The sequence below is a fragment of the Coffea arabica genome, chromosome 9e (assembly GCF_036785885.1).
Source record: "Coffea arabica cultivar ET-39 chromosome 9e, Coffea Arabica ET-39 HiFi, whole genome shotgun sequence".
In the NCBI taxonomy this organism is placed as follows: Eukaryota; Viridiplantae; Streptophyta; class Magnoliopsida; order Gentianales; family Rubiaceae; genus Coffea; species Coffea arabica.
This window is the reverse complement of record NC_092327.1, coordinates 33116489-33123772: the sequence shown is the minus strand read 5'-3', so window position 1 is coordinate 33123772 and position 7284 is coordinate 33116489.

Genomic DNA, 7284 nt, shown 5'->3' with positions numbered 1-7284 from the left:
AGATTTTCACATTCATTAATCACACCAATCACATAACTTACACAAACAAACTAAGAACAATACACTCCATGAATTTAAAGAAAGTTTGGCATGATAAACTCCAATTTATAAGAAATTAAGTTTTTCAAAAGCAAAATGCTAGACTCACACAATGACAATCTCGAAATCCTTGCATATAAACTCATGATAACAAGCATAAAATAAACTCATGACATTATTGGTGATAAATTGTTTGTATTAGTTTATTTCATTTTAGTGTATTTTCATGTTTACTATATGCTTTTAAGTGTGTTTGTAATGTTTGTTTTTTGTAGGGTTCAAGTAGCAAGGCAAAAGATGCCTGTTGAGGTTTGGCAAGAAATGAGAAGATCAAAGAACTCAACCCTTCATTTTATATAATTATTACTTTTTTGATTTGTTATGAAGGGCTAGATCACATATTTAAGTCATTTAAAACTTGCATGAAGTGTTAAACTAACTGAAAAAGTGATTTAGAGTGTGCTTTAAAAAATCGGAGTTTTGCGCGTAAAAGTTGGATTAGTGGTATAAGGATGCATCAGATCCCAAAGTTATATTTAATTTAACCAAATATCTTTTTTGGGTCCAACATGGTATTTTACATTGCTAAGTAATTTTATCAAAATTTTGGGTCTCTTTAGTTGAACTTTTGTTTAGTTCCATCTAGTTGAACTTTGTTCAACTTTTGTTAAACCAGCTTTAAAATAAATTTGGGGTCTCTCCAATTAAACTTTTGTTTAATTCACACAATATTTGATATAAAATGATAATATAAACACAAATTTTGTTAACTCTTACACTTAGTTCATCATTACATCAAAGTTGTACGAATTTATGCTCAATGTTGCAAGAATTTCAATAATTAGACTGAACTAAACAATCAACTGAGGAGGCCTTGATTCCTTTAAAACATGTTCAACTTTCTTATAGAATTACTAGAAGCAGAAGCAAAGTTGGGTAGACCCACAAAGACAACACTACTCTTTTGCCTCATAAGGAGCTATGTTTTCAGAACCGGACCGGGTATCGACTGGGTCGAACTCAGGGGTCAGGGGTTAATGGGTTCAACCGGGTTCGATCGGAATTGAATCGGATGACGTCATAAATAAAAATTATTTTAAAATTAAAATATTATATGTAAAATATCTAATAACATGTTAATATTAATAAAGGTATATTCATATATATTTGATGTTTCAGATGTATTTAACAAGAAAATATAAAGAAATTAGAACAATCAAGTAGCAATTTATATTATTTAATGAGCATTAATAAGTTTAGAATTAAAATTAAGGACTTAATTGAAAAATAACACTAAACTTTAAGACAACATTTATAAAGTATGAAATATTTAAGATATATTAATAATTTTTAACAACCTAGGGGGCAAAACATAATATTAAAAATATTTTGACCTTTCAAAAAAAGTAAAAAAAAAAAAAAAAAGTGACTCGATTCTTATTTTTCCGGTCCAACCGGGTCAAACCCTGTTTTTGATCTGGTTTGACCGAGTTTTTAATTTTTCGATTTTTAGAATTAACTCGGACCCGACAAATGGCCGGTTTTCGGTTCAACCGGTTGGACCGGTCGGTCTGGTCCGAGTTTAAAAACAAAGATAAGGAGTAACGTCTAGAGATTTCTATTATGCCATTACTAAAACAAGATGAAAACAAGGCCAACCTAATCAAGTGTGCGATGAGTATTCTCTGAATGTTGGTTTGAACAGGACGAATTTGTAACTGCTCCTGAACATGAAAAATCAGTTAGTGCTTGTTTTCCTTCTCTCTTGGATAAACTAAAGGACAAAAAACCTGGGCGGCCATTAAACTTTTCTCAAGATCATGTTTTAGCCATCGAACTATTTTTTGTCAATAATTGACCACTAAACTACTTAATCAGTGAACCCATGCCCATTTCGTTGGTAATGGCTCTTAATTTCTGAAATTAGCATTCCACGTGGCAAACCACAGGGGCAATTTTGTCCGTCAATCCACTGACCGTTTTCTTACATTAATGGCATCAACTGGAAAGAAAAAAAGCGATGGAAGCCAACTGAAGTGTCTGGTCTTGTGGAGGAAAAAATATGGACTCAATTTCCAGCCCTAAATTCTGTGTGAGAAATCGAAGAAGCCAAAGAATGTCGAGACGCTCTCCTAAACCCATACCTAGATGCTCCTGCGGATTAACAGCAACGGTGAAGACCTCATGGACAAATTGGAACCCAGCAAGAAGATTTGTGGTCTGCACTTTAGGAGCTAAAAGAGGACGCAGAGATAACACTTCAGAGTTTACCGACATCGACACAGCATCAGACTCCCTCAACAGCTCCGTCATTTTCCATGTCGTCACCGACATTCTCGCCTTCGTCCTCTATATGCACCATCAAATCCCTTCGTTTGCACACTAGCCTTATCTGCTCTTTTTTTTCTTTTTCTTTTTTCCCCCTTTCCTGTTGACAGTTCAAGATTCTGCCAAAATTTTTTTTTCAAATTATGCAATCCCCAGCTAATGCATTCGTTTTTACTTTCTCTCCATAGTGTTTTACAAGATATTAGCCTCGAATTTGACGAATTGCAGAAGGAGTACAAGGATTTGGTGAGTAGAGCCCTACTTTTATGCTTGTCATTATTGATTTTCCTCTGAAAACCCAACGATGTTTTTTTTTTTAAATTTAATTATGGAATACCAGGAAATAGTACTAGCTTCACAAGCTGAGATGAAGGCAGCCTTAAGGAGAAAGCACGTTTCCAGAAAGAGAAAGGTGAAGTAGGGTATCAGAAGACTGGAAAAACTAATCAACTCTGTCTCTAATTTCAAGACTGCTCTTTAGCTCTTGGTCCCTCAGATTCCACAAGTTGAGCGGCTAATTCTGGTTCTTGGACCTAGTCCCTTAAGGCCTATACATCTCTATGAACTCTGTTTGTCGAGCGGAACAATTGTTTCCGCTGATTTTGTCAGAACAAAAGTGGCTGACGGAATCTGCAGAAAGGTTTTCCATCCCTCTTTCCTTGTTATCTCTACGTCCTCTTTTAGAATTTTCAGAGATTGTAAGTAAACGGTCAGTGGATTGACAGACAAAATTACCCCTGTAGTTTGACACGTGGAATGCTAATTTCAGAAATTAAGAGCCATTATTGACAAAATGGGCACGGGTTCACTGATTAAGTAGTTTAGTGGTCAATTATTAACAAAAAATAATTCGATGGCCAAAACAAGATCTTGAGAAAAGTTTAATGGCCGCCCAGGTTTTTTGCCCTAACCTAAACGACATTACCTAAAAAGGGTATCTACAGTGCACTTAAGGATGGAAAGTTGAGAATCACGTCCTGGTCTCTTTTTTTTTTGTTGGGTGAAAACGATAACATTTTACATGGAGAGATTCACATCCTAGTCGGTTGTCAAACTTTTGCAGATTAATTTGCTGTGAATGCATGTAAACTTAGTGCCGCCCCTCCCCAGGAAGATGATGTTTGTCCGTACAACTTAGCAAGATGTCATTGTCCGTCCATACAATTTGTGTCACTCAGCATCGTTCACACGATGTCACGTGCTCATGTACCCTTCTAGCTGCAGTCTAGGCCTAGGTCATATTATTATCAAGGGATAAATTTAGAAAACTTTCCCGATATTTCTGATAATTTCACTAACCTCTCTTGAGGTTTGGAAAATTACACTAACCTCTTTTGAGATTTATGGTTTGATAACAAAATCAGTTCATTCATGAAAGAGTATGATTAAAAAAATGACTTTTAGGAGAGAGATGAAATTTTATTTCACAAATGCCCCTTATACATTCCAGTCAAGGTGTATTAGTAAAAACAATTATCTGTTGCAAATAATTATCAGTCAAGGTGTATTTCAGTCACGATTGTCTTAAAAGTTTCATGATTTTCAACTAACATTATAGCTTTTGAATATTAAACTGAGAATAGTAGAGATTGTTTACTTGACTTAGGGTATGCCTTTTGTGATTTAGCACAGAAAAAAATCCAATTTTGTCTTTCTTCTACCTCGTTTCTGAACCACTTCCACGAAATTACTCTAATACAAAGGCCATCTTTTTAGTTGCTAAACCAAGGGGGAAAAATCCTCAAGAATAGACTTGTTTTTCTATTTCTTTTCTTTGTGCTTCCTTTGTTCTATCCAAGCCTTTCTTGTATACGATTGTAATATGGTCATGTCAAATCCTGTCAATCACAAAATGGCGCCAATTGGTGTAGCAAAATGGCACCATTTTGTATCTTCCATATTATTGTTCATACTATTAAGAGATAATTCCGTTAATTAGTTGATTTGTGCCATAATTACTTAATTCTAAAATTTTAGTTTCTAATCTCAGATAATGTGTTGGGGTACATGAGTAATTTCATGCTAGGTGATGTCAGCAAATGGACCTCTTATTTTGCTAGGGGAGATAAGTGTCATTTTCCAAATCTTAGAAGAGGTCAATGAAATCATCGAAAGCTTCAGGGGAGGTTCTTGAAATTATTTTTATCATCTATGACCGTGACTTTTCTTTACCATTTGCATTTCCTATGGTGCAAATTTTTTCTACTCTGAGAAGTAGCACATTGGTATTGTTAGTTAGGTCTATATTTAGGGGATAATGTATTGGTATATTTTTCAAAATCTCAATCGTGAAAATTCAGCATTTTTTTAAGATTGGGATTTAGGCATTGTTTGTTTTCAAAGAATGGGAGAGAAAGGAAACAAAAGAAAATGGAGGGATAAGGTTCTTGATATTTGAATTGATTTTTGAAGAGAAAAAAAAAAGGACAAGGATGAAAAGAGAGTGATAAGATTTATTTATTTATTTTTTGTCTGCCTACTTTCCATTCAAAAGTGGCTGAAAATAGAGAGAAATGATACTAAGATTAGTAAAAATTTTAAAATTTTCTAAAAAAACCTATTATGTGCTCATAAATTAGACTTATAAATTATTAATAAAAATGTAACTAATGCATGGTAGTTTCTTTTCCTTTTCTCTGTAATCTAAATAAGATGGATGGACTTTAGTTTTCTCTATTCTCATTTCTTTTCTTTTCCATTAGAGTCCTTTTCTTTTATTTCCTTCCTTTTCTTTCAATCCAAACAGTGCCTAAAGAATGAATAAACAATTTTTTTTTATTCGGCTAACCCCATATGCGGGGAGGGGCGCGACCTCCCTTATATTATTAATGACCACAAAGCAAAATTACAAAAGCCTTTATTTGCGAACAGCTCTAATGCGTATGACGGGGGTCTGTGATCTATCTAAACACCCAAGGTCCCCCTTGCCAATCTTGGTAAATCCGACTGTGATGTATACATGACAATATCCTTAGACTGTGCCCCCACCTTGGCTAAACCATCCGCCCATGATTTGCCTCGCGATAACAATGCCCCACTGTCTATTCCAAACCCTGTATTGCCAATAACGTATCTAGCTCCAACCGAATTAACCACGGGCACCTCGATTTATTTAGCAGGATGTTTACTAACACAAGAGAGTCCACCTCCACCTGTATCCGTGACAAGCCCTGAAGAAGACATTGTTGCACCCTAAAAAGTAGCGATTTGACCTCAGCTTGGAGACATGTCAGCTCCCCAAATGGAATAGAAAACCCAAACAATAATGCACTAGATGAATCCCTGAGTACACCACCCCCGCCACTAACTCCCGGGTTGCCTAGTGAGCAGCCATCCGTATTTAGCTTACAACTCCCCTGGGCTGGGAACTCCGAATGAACCAACCTATGGGAATACCGAGGCCTTTATCCAAAAATACTGGAATAGAATGCATACCAGGATCCAAACCCAACAAACTTCCCGCATACCTCCCACAAAATACCCCCACTACATCTGCCAGGATACAATCACAAATGGTCTGCCTACATAGGCACTGCCCTTCAAAGTGTGCAAGATTCCGTGCTGACTTATGAACGATATACTTACTTATGAAGGAAAGTTTGAAAGTCTTTCAAGACAAAATGGCACTCAGACAAGGAGAAGGGAAAATTGAGTATGCCATATGGTAAGCAAAGTCAAATGCATATCAAGATAAAGTGGCAATTGTACAAAAGTTAGTTTGTAGCGATAAAATCAAAAGTTGAGATTTAGGGTAAAACTAATAAAGATGTACATTTAAGGTTATTAATGAGGTCTTGATCTAGGCATTGTTTGAATTGAAGGAAAGGCAAGAAAAAAAAAAAGGAGATGACTCTAGAAGAAAAAAAAAGGAAATAAAAGTAGAAGAAAATGGATTCCATTCATCTTGTTTGGATTAAATGTGATAGGAAAGGGAAAGAAAAGAAACATGGGAAATATGATTTGGATCAAAGAAGTAAACAAAAGAAACTATCATGCATTAATTAGGTCTATATCCATAATTTAAAAATGTAGGATCCGTTTGGCACCCATATTTTATGCATGTTTGTTTTAAACAAAAAATTTTTTTCAACTTTAGATAGGAACTTGTTAAAATATCCTAAATTTTATAAAAAAATACACTCCAAAATACTCAAAACATATGTCCATATCGGTCTTCTACCACCATTCTCCCTAACCATTTCCACTTTCTCCCCCATTCCCACCTTATCTCAGTACTGTCTGTTGTGGCCCATTTTTTGAAATAAAAATTATGAGTTATAAAAAATGAATTTTTGATCAATTTTGAGCGAATGGAAAAATGAGCCTTTGAAAAATAAAAGAAAAAGAGGGCCTAAAATGAAACGTAAAAAGTGCGACGATTTTGACTCAAAATAATAGTCTAAAAAGGGTTTTTAAAAAAAATAGGAGTCGCCACTTGGTATTAAATTAAGGTGTACCAAGTCACCCAAAAATATGTTTTTTAATAAAAAAATAAACAAAACCCTTTTTAGACGACTCCAGGTTTTCAAAAAACAAGAAAAAGAGTTCAAGAGTCACGATTGAAGAAAGGGAAGATAAAGATTTGATCTAAGGCACCCTTTCAACCTAACCAAAGCTAGTTGCGTGATTTAGTCGAAATTTTTCTTAATTTAACCTATAAAACTTATCACATTTGAATGTTACTATATGGATGCAAACCTAGACCTAATGGATATCGGGAGGTTCGAAATATCTCTTCAAAGTTTAATTAGTGCAAATCACATTAATTGTGATGTCCAAGAATGATTCTTAGAAGAAGTCACGAATATGCAAAGATGAGACTCAAAGAAAAAGAAGAATTATAATATATAAATATACGTGACCTAAAGGAGAGGAATGCAACATAATGAGTACGGAAGATGTGACAGCCCCACCTCC